At 40.2% G+C, this 23346-nt stretch overlaps 1 pseudogene; it reads left to right on the plus strand.

Moving 5' to 3' along the window:
- The first annotated feature begins 2041 nt into the window (after window positions 1-2041).
- On the plus strand, window positions 2042-22080 carry LOC148104601 (beta-1,4 N-acetylgalactosaminyltransferase 2-like; annotated as a pseudogene).
- The last annotated feature ends 1266 nt before the right edge of the window (window positions 22081-23346 follow it).

Here is a 23346-nt window from a genome sequence, read left to right on the forward strand (position 1 = left end):
CTTAAAAGTAAAATGTATAGATATTTCACTGCTGCAAATACACGTAGAAATGTCGATGTGTTACAAGATTTATTACACAGCTATAACACTAGTTATCATCGTTCCATAAAAATGGCCCCGAATCAAGTAAATTCATACAACACAGCGTTAGCACTTCTTCTTCTTCTTGTTGTAGAAAAAAGCCCATGAAATTTAAAAAGGGAGATCACGTGAGGCTGTCTAAAGTTAGAGGTGTGTTTGATAAGCGGTATGAGCAAACATTCACCGGTGAGATATTTACTATTGACCAATGCATACCTAGAGACCCTCCTGTTTATAAAATCAAAGATTACGATGGGGAAGAAATTATCGGTAGTTTTTACGAGCATGAGCTGCAGAAAATCGGTCTTGTCATGGATAAGCTCTATCACATGGACAAAATTCTCTCAAAACGTAAACAGAGGGGACAGATTTATTTCCTGGTGAAATGGAGGAACTGGCCTGAACCATCAAACCATCAAAGCTACCATCAAACGCTAATTTGAATGTATTTAAAAATAACACCAGTAGCTGCTTCCGTGTTGATTTGGCCCAGCATCTCAATCTCGATGGGGCGTGGGAGGTGGCTCTCACTGAAATTTCATATCCCTATACATGGCTTAATCTCCCGAATGATAAGGCTTATTTTGAATGGAGGAAAAAGGGTGATGCTGAGCAAAGGCCTGATGACGTGGTTAAAACAAAAATACGCGCCGGCTTTTATGAGGACGCTAACACGCTGAGAGCAGAGGTTGAAGCCTGCCTCAGGCGTATCGAATCGGATATTTATCTAAAATATCACCCAAATGTTAAAAAGTTTGAATTCACATCTGGAGGCATATATCAACTCAGGTTTTTCCCGCCTCTCGCATATATGCTTGGTGTCCCAGCAGGTGTCTGGCAGCGATTCGAGCGCAAATTTGCCCCATATCCTGCAGATATAAAGGCAGGGTGTTATCATCTATTCTGTTATTCTGATATAGCAGCGTTACAGCTCGTGGGTGATAGCTACTCCCCCCTACTGCGTACTGTCAAAATAGAGGGTAATTACGGAGATATCATCACCCTGTGTTTTAACAAACCAGATTACATTCCTGTGGCTCGCAAACACATCAAAAATATCCATATTGAAATCAAAACCGATCAGAACGAGCCTGTAAACTTTACCTACGGTAAAACGATAGTCAAGCTACATTTCCAGCCTGTCAAGTATCTGCCATAACTCATAGCAATATGGATAATAATAGATGTATACGGTATTACGAAACGCAGGCTGGTAATGGTCTGCCCGGCTTTTCAGGTGCGCCTGTAATTTACGGACGAGGAACAGTATCTATTTTCTCAAAATTGTTTAGATTTGTAACCCGGTTCATAAAGCGGGGTGTGAGCATCGCAAAAACCTCATTTGAAACCTGCTGTCAAAGGCTTTGCTTCAGATGTTGTCACCTCCTCACTCTCGAATTTGACTCATTCGAACACACCAGAACAGCAAGAGGGCTCGGGGCTGAGCATAATTTCACGTAGACCATTAAAACGTCCTCTGGGTCAGAGGCTGACAGAGTTTAAAAAGCCGAAGAAAACTGTGAAAAAGAGGCAGACTGGTAAAACCGTCAGACGTACAGGACGCAAGTCTAAGCAAGATATTTTCTAAAAAACAACTATGAAACAAACAACAATGTCTTTACTTCACGAACGATCAAGCGAATGCACCTTGAGCGAATTGGATCTGTTTACAGCACCACTGACTCAGTTTTCAATTGAGGACAAATGTTATTCAGAAATTTTACCAGTAACAGCGCTCACAGATCGGGGACCTCTGGAATTTTATGTGCCTGGAAACGGGTTGCATTACCTGGATTTAAATGACACACTGCTGAGTTTAAGGTTGAAAATAACAAACCCAGATGGTAGCGATATTGAAGCGGACGCTAATGTTGGAATTATAAATTACCCTTTAACAGTGGCCTCCCATGGACGAACGTGATAGAGCCTGCCCGAAACTAGGAGAAAAATTGAAACGGGAATGGCATTCAGGGAGGGAAACGTGGGTGTACGGGGCGCGGGAGCCAACCCTGATGCGCGGCCTGTGAAATGCGACCCAAGGGTACTCTGGGAGCCCCGGGGTCCGGAGCTGCCCCGAAGGGGAGCACAAGGGTTAAAATGCGAGCAGCTGCATTTTGTATCATTTACAAACCTTTAAAACCTTCCTTCGGTAACCCAGAAAGAAGAGCTTTACAATAATCAAATGCAAAGGCACAAATGCATGGACAAGTACCTCTGCAGTGTCCAGTGATAAAACTTGCCTGATTTTAGATATGTTCTATGTTCTTTAGGTGATAAAGGGCAGTCATTGTTTTCTCTTCCACATTGGACTCAAAGGAGAGCACCATGTCAAACCACACACCCAAATCTTTACCTTGTCTTTGCAATTTATGACATCAATTTTCAAGGTGAAATTTTGGGACAAGTACTTAAATTTTTGTGGTCCAATGACCATCAAATCGGTCTTATCAGTATTAAGAAGCAGGAAATGATCAGATAACCAGCTACTAATGGCAGATAGACAAGCTTCTAATTTAGACAAGTCAACACAGTTTCAAAGCTGCAGGTCAATAGCATAACAATAAAAGGTTACATTAAAAGAATGTACAAGAACAACAAAAGGCAGCAGATACAAAGAAAACAACAATTTCCCCTCTCAGAGGCTGGAGATGTAGGAATTAAAAGATCAAATAAAATTGCTAAATGTTCTAAAATAGGTAAAAGACAGGTTTCAGTCACAGATAGATTCAGTAGGTACCCCAGGACAACGTCTAGGGTGTAGCCCTTGCATGTTGGCCCAGACACAATTCTGAAATCAACAAGTCAAGAGCCCTTTCTCAAGTACAGACTCGCGTTCTCGGCGAGACCGGACTTGCCGAGAACGCGAGTACGGACTCGCGATTTGTACAATTGGAACACCAGCGTACTTGATGATGTCACAGGTCCGGAGTTTTTACTGCCGTCCCCTCTTAATTTAACTGTGATTAATATGTTATGAAGCTTAACTTTAATCTCAGCCAAACCAATTTACTCAGGAGCAAATAAAATCGGTGCAGCGTCCGCATCACTGCAGCCGCAGCACCAATCTGTCTGTCGATCTCCAGCTCCCTTCTCCCATCACTCGCGAATAGGACCCCGAGATACTTGAATTCCCCCACTTGGGGCAGGAACTCATCCCCGATCCGGAGTGGGCACTCCACCCTTTTCCGGCTGAGAACCATGGCCTCAGAAACATCGGAGCACGTTTGGAAATATATAGAAATATATGATATCTTGATAAACTGAGTAGATATTTGAAGTTTACACAGCTACATCCTCGCCTGAAAATATCTTAAAAGTTTATTTTGTGACCCAGAAAAAGTAATCTTTTTTAGCCGCGGTCCTCCGCCATTGCCGCGTTTGAGTTTTGGACGGAATGCATTCTGGGATATTTAGCTGTACCCAGTAGTGGTTTTAGATACGGGCGACACGGGCGGTTGCCCAGGGCGGCATCGTGGTGGGGGGCGGCATCACGGGCATCGGCAAAAAAATAAAAAATGCTCGTACTCATGCTGCCCCGACATCAGCCAGCGCATATTGGGAATGTCACAGGCACCGATCAGTTTTCTATCGCCCATTTTCTGGGAGTAAGGGCGCCCTTCGTTTGCGAGGTGCGCCTGCTGCTTGCGGCGCAGAGAGGAGAGGGCGGGGCGGCGGGGGATTTTCTGACCGGCTGGAGCAGCGTCTAATAACCAACTCGCAAAGTAAAACAAAATAAAAACAAACCAATAAACACGAAAACACCCGACATTATGATACAGACTTATAATTTGCACCGATGTTTTTTCGAAATTCTATACACGAAAAGTGAGTGCGAGAGCCCTCGGTGCGCCTGCTCGCTGCCGAAGTCAAAGTAAACTTTATTGTCATCTCCGCTACAGACAGTCCAGTATATAGAGAGACGAGACGACGAGGCTCCAGTTACAGCAGTGCAAATAAACAAACAATATATGTAAGAAGAGTAAGAAAATAAATATACACTTTAGGACTCGGGGTAAAGGGATCAATAACAATTTTAAATTTACAGTTTGATGATTTAAAGTCTCACACACAACCCGTCAAAGGGGGAGGGGGGGCTGCTGCTTCCAAATAAAACACATTTCATTCACAATGTTGTAAATCCAAGCCCATTATGTATTCATGATTTGAATCCTGGGTTGTGTGAAATCCCAGAAATAAAGACAAAGTGAATCTGTGAATTAAGGTGTAGGTCTGTTAGGTTATGTTGTGGTGAACCTCGGGTTGGGGGATGAATGTTCATACTGGAGTGCAAAATTAAAACCAATGGAAGATGGAAAAGAAAAGTTCAAAGCCATCATGTCTTCAGTTTAGAAAAAAGAGAAAAGAAGAGGAAGAGAAACAAGCAAAAGATACAGGTAAGCAGATGTGTCATTGGATAATGGCAGGTCATGTATCCTGAAACAATCAGAATCAGAATCAGAATACTTTATTAATCCCTAAGGAAATTATGTGGGTTACAGTTGCTCCAAGAAGAAATGGTAAAAATAGCAACAGTAACAGACTAAACTCCAAACAATACATTATGTTACAGATTTTAATATTAATTAGTCATTGTCAGTTTTTGATTTGTCCTGTTCTCATTGTATGATGGCTGTTTGGTAGCTGTTTGGATACTATGCATACTCTCTCTCTCTTCATATGTGTATATGTGTGTGTACAACAGTTTTATGTTAATGTACAATCCTTAATATGTTTTGTGTGTGTGTGTGTGTGTGTGGGGGGGGGGGGGGGGGGGGGGGGCGCCAGAGGGAGTGTTCGCCCAGGGCGCCAAACAGGCTAGGACCGCCACTGGCTGTACCAAGTCCACACAAGTCACCACCGATGCATGCTCGATAAAATGGGCAGAGCAAGGACAAATCCGGGAATTTTTCGCGTTCTCGGCTTGATGCGTACTTTGAATTGGAACAGTACTTGGTCTCCATATCACGAGTACATGAGAACGCAAGTATGCACAAGTACGCATATTGAGACAGGGCCAATATATTTAAGTGGATAAAAGGTAACTATAGTTAGAACCACAGGACAGCTTAAAGTCAGGAGCTGGGAGTCAAATGAGGAAAAAAAAAATCTATTTGCATTTAAAACAGTCTTTGATGATAGAGGCAACCCCGTCTCCCATCCCAGACAACCTGGGCAATGTTCCAGCAAAGGTGCCACTTCACCAGCGCAAAGCTATGTCTCAGTTAGGAACATAACGTCCAGCTTATTACTTCCCCTCCTATACCTTTGGCATTGCGACGAATAAAACTGCAATGGGTGAGCATGCTCCGATAACATCGGGTCAACCGGAAGAAGGCAGCGCTGTTTGGCGGCAGAAAAAAGTTCTAAACAGCCATGATCGCTAGTGGCAAGGACCTGCCGCATCCAAGTTCTGACTCGCGCGTGCTTCCCAGATCGCACGCCATGTATACGTGCACTTTTTTAGCGCTTCCAAGGATTCCAGGGTGGATCATGTTGATGCATTTTCTCTGGTACCGACGCCAAATGTACAGAATAATGTTGGCTCAGAGTTTAAAGGTGAAGCTGTTCAAATAACCTTTTATGTTTCTGCCTTATTTTCTTTTAGGATGAAAAACTGCACTTAAATATTTATTACTATTATTTAAAGACGAATATTTTGAAAATTTACTTAAAGTACATTAATCCTAACAATAGAAAGATACCCTGGGTATGTTGATCTCACGTTGTAGTATAGGGCCCAGAAATGTATGACGTTGACACACAGAATAGAGGTCTAGTCACACCAGCTCTTAAAAAGTGAGAAATGTTGATCGGGACAGGGGCAGGGCAAAGCACCAGCAGTTGGGGCGGAACCACATCTAATATTACTAAATCTCAAAAGCTAAAAAAAAACAAAACTCAAGAGGTGTTTAACTATTTTCATTTTTTTAGCCACACTGAAATGATTCCATGTTTGTTGAAAACATGATTACATGCTTTATTTCCCATATGGATAAATGTATTGCTTATCCAATAATGCCACTACTTAGATTGACCTTTGGCCTCACAGTACTTATTTGTTGCTTTGTGGTCATTATACTTGATCAGTCAAAATGATCTGTGTTGCATACACCTCATTTCTTCCACAGGACAACTTCTGTACTGTCCAAGAAGCTGTTTGCTTTGCCCAACTCTCCTCTGCAGTATCCAATCCAAGGTTACACAGTAAAGCCCTTGTCCTCCTCTGTCATACCAGGTGAGACATGAAGAAATACATAGGTAATGAGTAATAAAAGAGATCCTGCCAAATAAGGCACTGCAGCATGTCATATATTATCAAACACAATTTCAGGGTAGCGCTACCATGGTTACAGACAGGAAGGTGGATCTCGGTTTTCACATGTTCAGTCACTTCCTTGATCATTTGCCTTTTTAAATTTTCTTTGTTATATGGTCAATATAACCACTGACGTATCTATTTCTTTCCATCATGGGATGCTGTCACAGTGTGGTCATTTTAATTTTAGGTTTACAGCTGCATGCAGGAAAAAGGAGCAGCTACAAGGTTAGTGTCATAAAACAGTTCAGCTTGATAGGCAAATCTCAACAAACTCTGTTAGAATAGTAGAGGTGCAAGATGGGTATCAAATATTTCTCCAAAGGTAGGTCTGTATGTTTCATTTAAAAAAACAGTGAACTTCAAGGCTGCCACTGTAGTATTTCTGCTTGGTAAAACTTTAAATTTCCTCATAGTAATTGTGATGACCTTAGAAGCTCTTGGTAACTTTCATTTTAATACTATTATCATAGAGATTTAAAGAAACAAAGATGTTGAATTTGCATTCTTTATGTTGTAGGAATAATTCTTTGTCATTTGCAAATGAAGCCATTTTGGTGTTGAGTTTGAGTTGAAGACAGAAACCCCACCGTAAGCAAAATTGTCAGGCCCTAGATACTTTGCTGAAGATGAGTTGGATATTTAAAGCCAGAGTGTTAGTAATATGAATTTTATAATTTGCTAAATGATTATTAAACCAAAGCTATTTCTCAAATAATATAATTACTTTAATGTATAAAGTCTAACTCAGGACCTATCCAGTTGCCCCACCAGTGCTTTTCTTCATTCATTCTCACTTGAAGTCACTTATTTACATTACCGTAATAACTTTTTTTGGTCTCTGGTTGTCATGTGCTTCCCATGTGGATGGCCCCTAAGCTCTCTTTAGCATTTTGCTAGCTGCATACATAAAGCCCTGCAGTAACATCAGGCCAGGACACTGAGTCTGGTTTTGTGGTTGTGGTCTGGGGCCAGCTTTCAAATATAAGATAATACATCTAAATCAAATACCACAAGAAATTAGGTAAATTAAAAATGAAAACAATTTTCTGTGATTGTATGTAAATTTATATCCAGCATTTACTGTCACTGTGATTAAAATGAATGATGTCACAGATGTCTGTGTAAGTATGAATACTTGGAGTACTTTTTAGTTTATTCAGATTTTTCTATTCTAGGTGGTCTTAAAAGTCTCTAAAGGGATCCTGACCACAGATATTCCACCAGCAGAGGTCACAGTCGAAGGTGAGATTCCACTTCTCATCAGTTTATATACAAATTGGTGACAAAAAAAGCTAGAACTCCTATACTAAACAAATCTGTTATTTTGTGGAGGTTAATTTGTTGGCTTGATTTGTGTCTGATATATCCTTTAAAAGGATGGGTCACTGCAAATCAGGAACAAATATGTTCTGAGTCATTAACTTTATTCTATGGCAGAACATTTATGTCCTGAAAGTATGAATAGGGCATGGAGGGGTCACTGCATGATATGATGGGTTTGATATGTTATGACATTCACAATCAAACTTCAATCTAAAGAAGACACTGGAATGAAATGTTGTGAAATTGTAATTCACAGGTTCTGGTGAGAAAGAATTGATAATCAAGTCCGGGAGCCTGGAGCTGCTCAATGACGTGCTGGTCAAAGTGTCCTATACTAGCACAGTCTACCATATCAACACTGGAGACCTTGGTCTGCATTGTCTGGGAACTCAGTCTTGTCTTTTAAGCCCAAATCTTCTTTTTAGTGTACAATAAGTATTTTTTCTTTTTCTTTTTTTAGTAACTTTCCAGTTTGAAAACCATAAAGCTGTGTTCGCTATTGCCATCAAGCAGCCTCATGTACCAGTCCTGTATGACATGGGGACAGGTAGGAATCTACTTTTTAAACAAGGGTATTAAAAGAGAGAGAGAGAGAAATGCAGGAAAACCATGAATTTTATGAAGGTTCTTTCACAGTATATGCCAACCCAATTATTTCTTTGGTTTTATTTTGTATCTTACTACTAGTTAGTGGGAATAGTGTGTTGTTAAAATATTAAGTATCCATCCATCCATTCGCTTCCGCTTATCCTTTTCAGGGTCGCGGGGGGCGCTGGAGCCTATCCCAGCTGTCATAGAGCGAGAGGCAGGGTACACCCTGGACAGGGCTAACACACAGGGACAGACAACCATTCACACTCACATTCATACCTAGTGACAATTTGGATTATCCAATTAACCTATCCCCACAAGCTGCATGTCTTTGGACGGTGGGAGGAAGCTGGAGTACCTGGAGGGAACCCACGCAAACACGGGGAGAACATGCAAACTCCACACAGAAAGACCCCAGCCTGATGTTGGAATTGAACTCAGGACCTTCTTGCTGTGCGGCAACAGTGCTAACCACCGTGCTGCCACTTAAAATATTAAGTATTCTAAGTTAAATTCCCCTTCACAATTTGTTTTTGTTCCTTGTGGATTATTAAATCTATAACTCCTTTGGCTGAGTGCTTAGAAACCAGATGCGAAAAATAATGTGTCCCTAGACTCTGCTTCCTTCACGGTGCCAGTGAGATTAAGCTGGTCCTCGAAGTATTCCTTCCAAAGTATTCTTTCCACTGCCCGACAATGTTCTCAAACGAAGTCAGCAGCGCTCCATCCGCACTATACACAGTGCAGGTAGAGCACTGCCTTCCCCTCCTGAGTCGCCAGAAGGTTTGCCAGAATCTCTTCAAGGTAGTCCGAAAGTCTTTTTCCATGGCCGCTCTGAACTGCTCTCACACTCAAGTTTTTTGCTTCACCCACTGCTCAAGCTGCGTTCCGCTTGGCCTTTCAGGTGCCTCTGGAGTCCCACAGGCTAACCAAGCCCGACACAACTTCAGCCTGGTGGCTCCCTTCACCTCTGGTGTCCACCATTTGGTTCGGGGGTTACCACAACAACAGGCAACAACGACCTTGCTGCAGCACTTCAGTGTAGCGGCTTCAGCAATGAAAAGTTTGCTGTTCAATTTGCACAGTTTGCACAAAACTCATTCTACTCTGTAGCAGATGATCTGTCTTATTTTCTTGAAACATTTTTTTGCTTCTGTCTGTCAGATATCAGCTCTCAAGTTACCATCGCCACAAAGACCTTCCTGCGGTACGAACAGCTGAAGGTCTTGTTGGACAGTATCCGAAAATTCTATAGCACCATAAAAGTTATTGTTGCAGATGACAACTTTGAACCAGAGCACATTACCGGAGAAAACATTACATCATGCCTCCAGCACAGGTATGCATAGACATTTAGAACGTAAGATTGTGTTTTTTGTGGGGGTTTTTATTCATACTGAGTTTTATCAGACATCTTGGACAGAGCAGTATAATTATTGAAGGATTTATTAAAATAGTAAAATATAGGATTTTATGCTTTTTTCTTTTCTAGAATTAGACTTTAAATCACTCATCCCCTAAATATAAGAAGAGTGGAGAGGAAATGCTCAGTGCATCGCATGAAATCATCCAGTAGTCTGAGGGTAGTCAAGTGTGCCTTCATCCAGCCCTACGTGTAAGCTTTTAGAAGAAAAAGTTTGCAGCTTTTAAGATTAGACTCCAGTGTTTTGGATTAGTGATTTTAGGAACTTTCAGAACAATCTGATAATACTGAATTACAATAGTCCAGTCTAGAAGTAATGAATGTCACAAGTGACTACTTACACCTCAGAGGGTAAAGGACCATTAAAACAGACTGTAAAATATGTTTTCATCCTCAGGGCTGGTTTGCAGGCAGAAATCTGGCTGTTTCCCAGGTAACCACCAAGTACTTCCTGTGGGTGGATGATGACTTTTTGTTTACAGAGAAGACAAAGATAGAGAAGCTTGTGGAGATGATGGAGGCGGTCCCTGAACTGGATGTGGTGAGAATGAAATAGCTCATGTTATCTGATTTATGTTTTCTTCTTTAAATAGAACACTAACTGATCTATGTACATAATATATATGTATATATATCCATTTCTGTTAACAGTTGTAAGCACCCCCCCCCCCCCCCCCCCCAATTTGTTGATCATTTTCATCACTAATGTGATCTAGATTCCTGCTACACTAAATTAACTGCAGAATTCTGTGTTTTTGTCAGATTTTTTTTCTTCTTTAGCTAAATCAGATGTTTGCATTCTAAGTGTGACCTAATACGCCCATTCCACCATCACCACCAAGGCTCATTCCCTTTTGATAAGACTGATCATAAACCTTGCACTTTTACGGGAACAGGAATAACCTTTTGTACAGCATGTAGCATAAAAGCCACAGTCACATGTATTATATTGTAAACAGTGAGCAGGAGGAAGTGGTTGAGAGGTTTAGGTTGTGTTTCAAATATCAGTTGTAAACTGAAGCTGTCATTAAACTTGGAGTTTGTGTTGGACTACAACCCAACTGATCAGCATTATTTGACTATTCCAAAAAGAAAAACAAGTTAGAATAAAGGACTGTTTTTTAAGCTGCATCAAAGTGCAATTTAGCAAGCCAATAAAGTGGCCAATCAGATTTTTTTTTTTCTTGTTATTCAGAGTTACAACCAATAACAAGCAAAAGTTAGACACAGTTAGGACCAAGCTTAGCTGAAGACCATTTTATTAAGTCAACTACAGTACAAAAGGTTAGCCACCTCATAAACTAGTTTGCGATAAAGACTTGGTTTTGATTTAAAAAAAACAAACAGAAAAAGAAGTGTTACGGATTCAAATATTGGGAATGGATACAAGAGGAAGACCAAAATAACAACACTGGTCCGGCCGGGTCAAGTCAAACGATGATTTAATGAACACACGCGTGGGAGATGGACACCATACTGCAGACAGCATCAGATCTCAAAATGGTGGAGCCTTGATCAAACTCTTATAGCCTCTAGTGGCCCCCACCTAATCATAAAAGCCTAAACATTCACATTCTTTCTCACACAGCGCCTAAGCTACGACCTTGGCTCCCTGTTTATCTGCTCCTGATGAAATGGGGCAGTATGCTCTGTTCTCTTCTAATCAGACAAATAAGGCGATGACTTTCTGTGAACAATATTTTCTTATAACTCAGCAGTATAATGCATCATAAAACAATATCATCCATTCACAATAAATCAGCAGTCTAATGTAATGCAAATCAATTTACCAAATGTAATAGTTATCACCTTCTTCTAATTCAGGAGAATAATGCAAACTAAAACTACATAATAATTCACAATCTTTACTTAGGGGTCTAACATGGCATAAAGTAATATCATAATCCGACAATTCCCCCTGATGAGCTCTTTAGACTTAAAGAGCTCACTTACACCCTGCAATCCAGTGTTGCCGGGTTCATTTCTCCTTACTCCTTAGGCCCTTTGTCCCCCTGTTGGGTGAACCATATGTGAGATGACCTCTGTGTTTGCGCAGTTCAGATGCAAGAAAAACTTTTATTACAACAACAACAGTAGGTACAGATGATACTCCCATCACTCCCCAGTTCTCCCACAGCTTTATTTCGGTGCTACCTTATACCCTCCAAACGTACTCAGACTAGAACCTCTGTCCGAGGAGCTTTTAACCTTTATTTTATTGCTGTAGGCACCAGTGTCTTCCAGTCGGGTGATCCTCTGCTCTTCTTTCTTCAACATCAGGGGTTAGACAACCCTTCAGTCGTTGCACAGATCAGGGGATTATTCTGCCCCGATTTCAAACAATGATCTGTGTATTCTGGGGTCACCGCTGTGTTTCCCAGAAAAAGGAACAGGAACGTGTCCCCCTTATGACCAACAGCCTCTCGAACATTGTTGGTGTGGTGTTCCTGGATTTCCTTTAACCCCTTCATGGTTATTGCTGTGTTTATGGGATCCATCCTTTTGAGGTGACTAGCTGGAGCCCAAAATGCCATGACACTTGAACCCAGTTGATGTTTCCGCAGTCACCGTGTCTGTCTCTGCTGCCAAGGATCCTCGTATATCTGTGACCTCGTCTGGTGTCTGTTCCTTCCTCTGTAAGAGACAGAAAACCAAAACACCTCTCTTCCCAGCTCTAACAATCTAATGTTGCTGTCTACTGATCTTTTGGTGATTCAGAATTTGTTTAGAATATTCAGAATGTCCCAAGGACTTATCCTAATTTAGTGTATGTGTGTTTAAGCGTGTTTGCATTTAGCCTGCTGCACTCAAGGCATTTCCTACACTTTATCAGTCCGGACTATCGCCGAACGAAGCTTATGACCTTCAAAAAACCGAGTGCCAACTCATTATAAGCACATTTGCAAGATATGTATAAAAATGATTAAAACCACTCTTTCTAATAAAAGACATAAACAAATTAGCCATTTCTAATTCTACCATGTGTCCATTCAATGAAGCTAGAAAATTAAAAGAAAAGGTTAGTGACCTCATATCTTAGAAAGTATCAGACTTTCTCCTATCCAGTGTCGTTGCTCCAGTCTTGTTATTCTGTGTTAGGGAATGAAACCAATTTAATTGTCATGTTAGATCTGTTCAACTCCTGGCTCCGCCCAGAGCCTGCGTCTTCACAATCGTCTACAAACAAAACCTGTATTATTATGAACTTCACTTCAACATGAACTTGTTGACTACTTTTGACACCTGTAGATAGAAGATTAACATGGGGTTATAACAATCACTGTAATACAAATATTAATATGTCAATAGCTTCAATAAATGTTCAATGCAATGCTTGTTATATGATTCTGATGTAACAATAATGCTGATGCTAAAATAACAGTAAAACACACCCTTTTTATCCCTTACTGACCACAGCAGAGGCCTCTATGTTTTAATTCAGCCATGAATCCAGCTCACCTGATTCATCCCTGAGCCCCACCGGCACTGGCATTTGACAGGGTGGCGCTGCATATTCTTCCTTTAATGTCACTATTTTCAATCTGTTAATTAGAGTTCTTAAACATGAAGTAGACTACGTCCACTACAAGTCAATACAACTGTGAATGTGGCCAATTATCAATCTATTACCAATCAATAACAAAAAATAGCTTTTATTTTATGCATGCTTTTAGTCAACCATTCACCCACAGGATCTCCAATCCCAGAAAATTCCTTCTCTTCCTTTAATAAGTCTGTCCTCCTTCCATGCCCTGGTAACTGGTCCATCCAGAGCCATATCATCTTGAAATATACATACAACAAGCCAAACCACACCTTGGTCACACCAACCCTTTTCCGCCCTGAAGATGTCCAACGCCATCTTAGTCTGGACTGTCAAAGGTGACTTTAACGCTGACTGTTCCGACAATCCATTTATAACATTTCCTGGTCAGATTAGCCAATCCCTGCACACTGGAATAAACATAATCAACATGATCAACATTTTTCCTGCGTGTTTTTCACCATCTTATTAATTCCAATGGTCCATCCTTATGTGGTTTGCTACATTATGTTTATCTAGAACTCCACTCTGTCTCTAAATGTTTGAAGAATTCTTCATGTTTGGGGTCAAGTTTTAAGAATTTGACCATACGTGAAATTAATAATGTTATCACCCCCATCGGGGCTTACCTTTCCCACTTCTGATGATATTCCTCCCTATTCTTTGCAAGTCCCCAATTTTGGTGGCGAGAAACTGTTGGTGTGGTCAAGTGGGCGCTGTAAAAACAAAAGCTCAGGACAGAACAGTTATCAGTCATGTACTTCATACAAAATTAGCATATATTCAATTTCATATTGATCCTCTGAGTGTAATGGTACATTTTAATTTAAATTTATCAAAGCTAAACACAATAATTTTTCTTTATTTTGCTCTCGTTCTTGTGCAGCACCACATCTCAGCACATGCCCCTGTCGGTTCTATCTTACTTTTCTAAATTATTGACTATTTCAATGGAGAACCTAAATGACGTGGACCAGTGTTTGTCATTACATATCTCTATTTTAAATGTAACAAGTCTATCATTCCCCTGTTATTCATAGACATTAATAGAGGGTTTTTTTTGCTTTTTTCTCTATCAAAATTAATTGGCTTTTTTACAGTGGCCTGCTATGGTTAATAATAACATTTTCAGTCATGAGTGAAATCAAAGCTTCTCTCCATTTTAGCATTTAACATTCCCAACAATATAATGTGATGCATTAATCGAAACACAGCTAATAAAACACAATTTTCTTGATGGAAACATCAGTAACTCAAAATTAGCAACCAAAGGGTTAAGTCTGCAGTTCACACTCATGTGAAGCTACAGCCTCCCCCTTTAGTCTCTGTCCTCCTTCTACTCCTGCAAAAACAAAACAAAGCGAGACAAAACATCCACCCTTCTTTTACAGGCTGGGTGAATTGTTTGTGGGCATTTACTAATCCTAAAGTCGGTACCGTTTTTGTCTCAGTATCAAGTCAGTTTAAACTTTTAGTCGTCAGTCCATCACAGTCCAGTCACATGCATACATTCACACACATTCATACCAGATATTGCTGATAATGGAGTCTCACACGCAACCTATTCGAGGCTCCATCACCAGCAAGATGACGTCATCATTTTAAAGGAAAACAGTTCCTTGTTTCTTTGGACTGGATTGACTCGCTGCAATCCTTTTAGGCTCAGGACTTCTCATGTGATCAATGTCCCATATAAGTGAATTTCTCCAGAGCCCATTATAATCATGGAGAAAAATACTTTGCAACTGTTTTCAGTAAGAATGTTTTATAGCGCTTTAAAGTTCAATCTCTCAGGCCTGGATTAAAGAGCTGATTTGTTAAATCAGGAACTCACAAAATACCAAAATATCACCACCGGTGGATCACTCCTCTCAGATGTTCTTATTTCAGTGCACTGTAACAAAAGCAAAGACAAACGTAACCAATAAAATACTCATATAATAACAAATACTGGGGCCCGTTGGAAACATGTCCAAACATAAAACCATCTTTCTCTCTCTTAGAGAAAGAAAACAATCCAAACCTCACTGATAAAATCAACCTAGTTTTAAGCAAAACCCAAAATCAACAAAACTTCACCAGAAAGTTTTTCTCCGTCCCGGGACAATATTGTGTAGGAATACAGGTACCGTAACTTCTTTTCGCACTGACAAAAACATGTTGGACTTATTTGATTCAATAATGGACACTAGTTACACACAAATGTTTCGCTTTGATAGAAACTTAAACAACTGAGTTAAATCAACACAACCTTTTCATATTCAGTAAACCTGTGCATTTTGAGTTCATATTACACGATTAAGACATGTTCAGATGGAGTAAGTTAAGCTCCTGGAATATTTTAATCCTTCACAATTCTGTCATTTTATTTCAACACTATTCAATAACTTTTATCCAAATTCTACTTGGTCCCTTAAATACTACATGTTGTCTTCATATTGCCTACGGTTCAACAAAGTCTAAATTCTGGTTACCATAAAAATTGAATGGGTCTACAACAACTACCATCCTCCTATCTTTATCCTGATTGCACGAGGGCTGGGAAATAACTCTAAAGTGATAGGTTACGAGGCAGGGTGCACCCCGAACAGGTCACCAGTCTATCACCTAAAAACAAACAACCATTTACACTTACATTCACGGATAATTTAGAATCATCAATTAACCTAACTCTAATAGCTTCATGACTTTTCACTGTGGCAGGAAACCAGAATACCCAGAGAGAAACCACTGCAAACTAGCCAGACTGTGGACTTGCACCCAGGACCTTCTTACTGTGGAGCAACAGCACTCACCAGCATGCCAACAATATAGGAAATACAGGGAAGCTATGATTTCCTGTTGAATTTTGTACAGATCTTTAAAGCCTGAGGCAATTGTGTTAAATACACATGGGATGCTTACGTAAATCCAAGGGCTGGCCCCCTTTTCTTTCTTTTTTTTAAATTTATTTATTTTTTCATGTTTCAGTGTGTTCCTCCTTCAATTAAATCTCAATCACAAAAATGTGGCGCTCCGAAATAAGGCTCACACCGTTAATTCATCATTTTCACTCTGTACCACTGCTCCTTATCAGGCTGTGCGAAGCACAGTAAACAATTCAGTCGAGGCCTTGAGCCATAAACAGACATCACTCACAGACATTGTTTTCATAACCAAACTGCTTTAGACCCTGTCCCCTAAATCTACACAAATGCCCTCTGGGTGACATGAAATGCATTTAACCAATTAACAATCAATTACTTCTTGTTGTTGTAACAAATTCTGTATTTGGAGGTTTGTGTGCAGCATTTTGCGTATCAGCATAGCATTTGTTAGTAAAGCATTCTTCATTGCATCAGCGTGTGTGTATCACTCTTCATTGCACAAACATGTGTATGTGTGTATGTGTGTGTGGATCACTTCTCAGTGAATTGAATCAGCATTTCGATTTGTGTGCGTGTGTGTGTGTCATTTCTCAGTCAATCAACGAGTGCATATGTGTTCATATGTGTGTTTCTCTTGATTCTGAGTCAGTGTATGTAGATGTGTGTGTTTGTGTGTGTGTTTGTGTTCATCACTTTCCTGTTCTGGTGTTCTGGGTAAACCATGGCCTGAAGCGTGCTCTGGGGTCCTGCTCTCCTCCTTTTCAGTCCGTTTGGGTCCATTGGTGCTGCTGCCCAAAGTTCTCTCCATACTGGTTCTGGCCCCAATTGAGGCATTCCTTTTCTCCAGTGTCCTGCATCTTCTCCTTGTCCAGCTCCTCCTTAACATGACCCTTTTTGCTTCTGTAGGTTCTTCAGGGTTTGCTCCTGTGTTGGAGCTTCTCGTCAGGTTTGACAACCTCCTGCTCCAGCAAGCTCCGGCCTGATTTTAAGTCCTGTATCTGGGACTCCAAGCCTGACTGATGGGTTCGATTAGCAGCCAGCTCCTCCTGAGGCATGCTCAGTTTCTGCTCTGATGTCTTGAGCTCTCACTGAGGGCAGAAACCTCAGAGTCTTTTCCGTACACGTCAGATTGAAGTTTATTGATGTTTTCCTTGCTTTGCTCCACGGCCTTCTGCAGCTCTGCTGTTCGGCTCTTCTCAGAGGTCAGCTCCTGGCTGAGCCCCGACACCTGTGCCTTCAGCTTATGTTCTTCTGCTGCTTTTGTCCAATCTGAGGTGCCTTCTGACCTCAGTTACTCCTCGTGTCTCTGGCACGCCCTTTTTGCTGCCCGATCCTCCGTGTTGGTCCGTCACTGTCCTGCACAGGTTTAATGCAGTGTTGTTAAGGTCAGCATTCTTTGCTCGGCCTCACTTTTCATCCGGGCTTAATAGGCATCTCGTCACAGCTCTGTCAGCTGAAGCTGTCTGGAAATCTCCCCCGTGTAGTGAAACGGGCCTTGGATTTAACGTTCTCCGTCTCCGCTGCATGAGATCGTTTTCCTGCAGCACTGTTGACATTCTCAGGCTGTTGTTGTGAGTCCAGCTGCTGTAGCATTTGGTCAGGGTCACATCAAAGATGGTAGAAGGGAGAGCAAAGATGGTAGAGGGGAGAGCAGGAGTCCAGGTCAGCCTCGGCTTTCCGGGCCGACAAAGCAGCCTGTAATTAAGCATAAAGAGAAAAAACAAAAACAAAACAAAAACAGACGAACAGGAAAATGATGTTGTTTTGGCTGTGTTGTTCAGAGAGGGGCCAGGCCCTGTGTCAGCCTTCTCCCCCCCTTTTTTTTGTTTTTTCTCACTATATAATCAACTCCTAACCCACCAAGTTGACAGGACAACACAGGTACACGTTAAAATTCTTAAGATCATGTTTAATAATTCAAAAAAGGAATTTTTATTTCATTCAATAATCACTTGTATTAATCAATCAGAGGAAAACATGTCACAATTTGACTCTTTTAACCACTAAATTTGTTGTTTCATCACTGGTTGGTCATACCAGTGTCTGTCTTTTTGAAGTCAAGTTGTTGTCCTGCAACCCAGAGAGTTTATTTGTTAGTAGTGGATAAACTTTATCATTTAACAACATGTGTATGTTAAGTTTTGCTGCTTTAACCTTGCTGGAAAATCTTCACGTGTTCATGAATGTAAGCTGTTTCTTCATTGCGTGTGTGTGCGTTTGTGGGTGGGTTATTTTAACTTTTTTCTCAAACAAGGCATTTCTCTAATTGTGTATGTTTTTAATTTTGTTTCCCAAATTTTGATTTCCCACCTTAAATAACATTCCATGTCTTCAGCCAGGAATTAGAGCTTGCTTGTGAGATTCAGGGACACATGGTGCCAAAAACAATTCAGTGAAAAACTTGCCTGAAAATTTCCAGTGATGGTAACCGATAACTGGAGGAGAAGATGTCCTTTAAGCTTCTTTTTCGGGTGGGGACAAAGTGATAGGTCAACCTGTAAAATTTTGAGCCAGAGCTTGGCCTGTGTGTCATCCCAATTTTGTTAATCTATCCTTTTGCTGCTGTACTCAGGTCTCCTGGTTGAGAGAAATCCACCTGTATTAAGAGACTAAAACATTCATTTACTATTTTTCTTACAACATCCATTTGGTTCATCTACCTAAATTTTACTCTCTCTCTTGGTGCATAGTTCACACAGTCAGGCAGTTGCCTTTTATGGGCATGCAAGTTTCCGGTCACTTACCCCCAGCAGCTGCGAAGCCGTCTCTCCCATATCAAAACTCAGCCAAACATCAAACATTCACCGTAGTCATTCAAAACTTTATTTGTAATATTATAATCAGCAAAATCAGCGTTTTAATTACAGGCATGTATCATTGTTTGCAAATCATACTTATAAAACTCAATAACACGCTAAACAGGAAGTCCTCTGTGGGCTTCACAGCAGCCACCTCATTTGCATGTTCACATACTATCTAAAAATAGCTCGCAGCGCTGCAGTGCACTGTCGTCACACACAGCCTCGTTTCACACTCAACTTTCTATTATATTACAAAGACGTCTTATATTTACAATCACTCTCAGGCCTGAAAGTTTTAGCGCCTACACAATTTTGACAAATTTAAGATAACGGGTCCAACCGAAGAAAGTCCAACTTTTTTGTAATCAATTAACCAGTATCAGCCTCTAACTGTATCTGGCCTCATCTCTAAAGTCCCTAACTCAATTTAAAGTGTCCAAAAAAGCGCAGATAAGGAGCCTCTAACTCCTAGCTTGTTCCAGGATACCCTGTACCCCACAGTCAAGCCAACTGAACTAACCCTGTTCGCCGACAGGTCAAGGTCGCGCGTCCGCGGCCAGGAGGGAGCGTAACCTCCGGGCTATGCGCCTCTTAGTGGCCTCTAACCACCGTTCTCACAAAATTTATAATACTTTTAAACCGCCGTCAACCCTCTAAAACAAGAGTATGACTGACGCAGATGCAACGTTATGGACAATGGAGCCTCTAACTCTCAACATGGCCAACACAGATGCAATCCTTTAGACCAATGGAGCCTCTAACTCACAAACTGACCAATTCCCTATCAAACTACCTGAGCCTCTAACTCAGTATTATTTTACTTTACCTTGAGCCTCTAACTCAGTATTATTTTCCTTTATCTTGAGCCTCTAACTCAGTATTATTTTCCTTTATCTTGAGCCTCTAACTCAGTATTGTAACTTATAAGCTTATTTCAAGTTTCAAAACTCATGAGATTTTTCATCAAAATCAAAACAGGCCTTCACCAGTAATTTCAGTGAGTAGACTTTTAATTTATACAGTCCAATTTGGCACAGTTTGGATTTACATTCAACAGGTTGTGCCTCACCTTTAAATGTGCCGGCTTGCCCACTCACGTCAGACCACTGGCTCGTGCCTGCCCGTTCAACCACCTCGGACCGTCCAAACCTCCAAAACTTCCATCCCAATACCACAGGACGAGCCTCCAAAACTGTCACGGGTTCAAATATTGGGGATGGATACAAGAGGAAAACCAAAAATAACCACACTGGTCCGGCCGGGTCAAGTCAAACGATGATTTAATGAACACACGCGTGGGAGATGGACACCATACAGTAGACAGCATCAGATCTCAAAATGGTGGAGCCTTGATCAAACTCTTATAGCCTCTAGTGGCCCCCACCTAATCATAAAAGCCTAAACATTCACATTCTTTCTCACACAGCGCCTAAGCTACGACCTTGGCTCCCTGTTTATCTGCTCCTGATGAAATGGGGCAGTATGCTCTGTTCTCTTCTAATCAGACAAATAAGGCGATGACTTTCTGTGAACAATATTTTCTTATAACTCAGCAGTATAATGCATCATAAAACAATATCATCCATTCACAATAAATCAGCAGTCTAATGTAATGCAAATCAATTTACCAAATGTAATAGTTATCACCTTCTTCTAATTCAGGAGAATAATGCAAACTAAAACTACATAATAATTCACAATCTTTACTTAGGGGTCTAACATGGCATAAAGTAATATCATAATCCGACAGAAGTCACAATTATCTGTTCGGCGTTCATGGCCAGTGTTTTCCAAGTTACTTGAAAATAGTAATTAGTTACTACTAATTACTACTCCAAGAAAGTAATCCCATTACTTTACTGATTACTATTTTCAAAAGTAATTAGTTACTTAGTTAGTTTTTAAAAGCGTGATACACAACCTGAATATAAAGCAATAGACCTTTCAGCCCAATTCTCTTTTTTCTGCACAATCCATCATATTTTAATCTTTCATCTCTAATCTCTTTAATATACAAGTAAAACACAGCAGAAAATAAATAAAATCAAAGACTCAGCAGCACTGAGTCCTGTCGCTCTTAAATCTATTTTAACCTGTTTGCAGGAGTTTGAGGGTTTGCCCGTTGTCACAGCAGTCATGTCAGTGGGGTGGTCCGGGGATTTCTCTGTGAATGTCACATTCCTGTGGCAGCGTGCTCAGTGTTTGCTCAGATTTGAAGTTACATTTTTCTCTGTAGAAAGAACTTTTCTTCCCACGCAGAGTAACAGCGGACGCTAATGGTTTTGTCACTTTTTACAGAATCAAACTCAAAGTAATGTCAGTACTTCCACACTTTAAACGCTGCATGGTCGTACTCTCTCCCGCACTCCATATTGTTCATTGTTAATCTGCACACGTCTGTTGCTTCCACGGACATGCACGCTCTTACGTCATTGTCATGAGACACTCTCACAAACAAAATCACAGTTTAGTAACGCAATAACGTGTTAATTACTTTTTTTGCAATAGTAATCCCTTTACTCATTGCTTGAAAAAAAGTAAACATGTTACTGCCCATCTCTGTTCATGACAATATTTATAGCTTGCTTTTCGGTTTCTCTTCTTTTTAGGTTGGTGGGTCAGTAAAAGAGAATCAGTTTTATTTCTCTCTTATCTATGAAGAAGGAGAAGAAACTGAAGGTGGCTGCTTATACAGGAAGTCTAATAAGAAATTACATTCAGTTCCACAATGCTTTTTGGCCAGTGGAGTGGTCAACTTCTTCCTGGCCCGTACAGATGCTGTACAGAGGGTGGGTTTTGACCCTAAGCTACAGTGGATAGCACATTCAGGTAGGTCCAGATTTCAGTTTGGTTTAAAAGCGACAAGAAGGGGGGGGGCTTCCAGTTTTGCTTAGCTATGATAACAAAATGTTTTATTTTAAAATACTTGTTTTTTTTTTAATCTAGAGTTCTTTATGGATGGCCTGGGCTATTTACTTGTTGCCACTTGTGGTGATGTATCCATTGACCATCAACATGTAGCCAGAAGTGCTCGTTATCGCAAGTTCAGAAATCCTAGAAAGAATGACTCAGAATTCAAATTGCAGCTTCATTTCTTCAAAAACCACCTTAAGTGCATCAAATATGCATAGAAGACCTTAAGAGAACATCAGTGAACTGGTTGTAGTTATATACTGCACTTTATTTTACTCAGAGCAATGTTTTCATAGATATTGCTTTGCCTGTAATTGTCAATGTTTCTCATAATCCATTCTACTATACTGTATGCTATAATAAGAAGAATTCAAATTGGATGTTTCCAAATATTCCGAATAAAACCAAATTCAATAAATGTTATGTTGTTGATGAAATAAGGACTTTGAAGTTTGGAAGTCACCATAGCATTTATGCTAGAACAAGTTATTGGTTACTCATTAAGTAATAGTTATAGTGAGTTATAGTTGTTGAGAAGTTATTGTTATAAAGTTACTGGTCACTTTCAGCAACAGGTAAAAACATTACAGAAGAAAATTAGGGGCTATAATTAATTTTCATAAGTTTTTAGTGAAAAATCTGCGCATCTCAACTGTTTTTTGTACAGTAACCTTTACATTAAACTACATAAAACATAAAAAGTTAAATAATATTAAAGCCATGCAAAATGTATTTTCACATTATGAATGTGTTCCAGCTTATAGACCCTCATACTGTGTCTTTGGGGAATCTTACAGTGGAGATAAAATGAAATAAAATGAAGCCCTTTTCATGTGCACTGAATATACTGCCAGTGAGATTTCTAAATGAAGTTCATGTATCTGTATAATTCTTCAAATAATTGTAACCTCTTCTGAGAAAAACCTCTCTAAGTCCTTGGAAAATTTCACAGTTTTAGAGATTCCAAACTTCTCTTACGCTTTAAGAACATATCCTGTTAGAATTTTTAAAGTGTAAATAAATCTAATAAATAAAACTAATAGCATCTAACTATTTCACACTGTGTACACAGCTGTAGTAACTGTAGTAACTGACGCAATGAAATAAGTTATGGTTGGTACACAAGCATCCATTGTTTTAATGATCCACAATAGGCTGACAGGTTTAAAGAGAGAAGGCTTTTGAATTTGTGATGGTGTTCTCTTTCTTCTTTTTCAGTTTTTACATGTGAGACATCACTCATCCAAGTGACTTCTTCATACGCTATGTCCAGATGAACAGAATCAACTTTTGGAGATTTATTTTCCTAGATGATTGAGAATGCATCAAGATGATAGATTGATAGGCTCATAGAGAACTTATGGACTTGTGTTCTCAGCCCACCATTGAGCTCAAGTCATCATTTTTTGATTTCCTTAATTTCTGAAATATTCTTCCCTGCAGTGCTATAATTGCAATTCCTAATCGCTTGCTTCAGCAAAAGA

This window comes from Neolamprologus brichardi, chromosome 3, assembly GCF_056152115.1.
Source record: "Neolamprologus brichardi isolate AB-2024 chromosome 3, ASM5615211v1, whole genome shotgun sequence".
NCBI lineage: Eukaryota > Metazoa > Chordata > Actinopteri > Cichliformes > Cichlidae > Neolamprologus > Neolamprologus brichardi.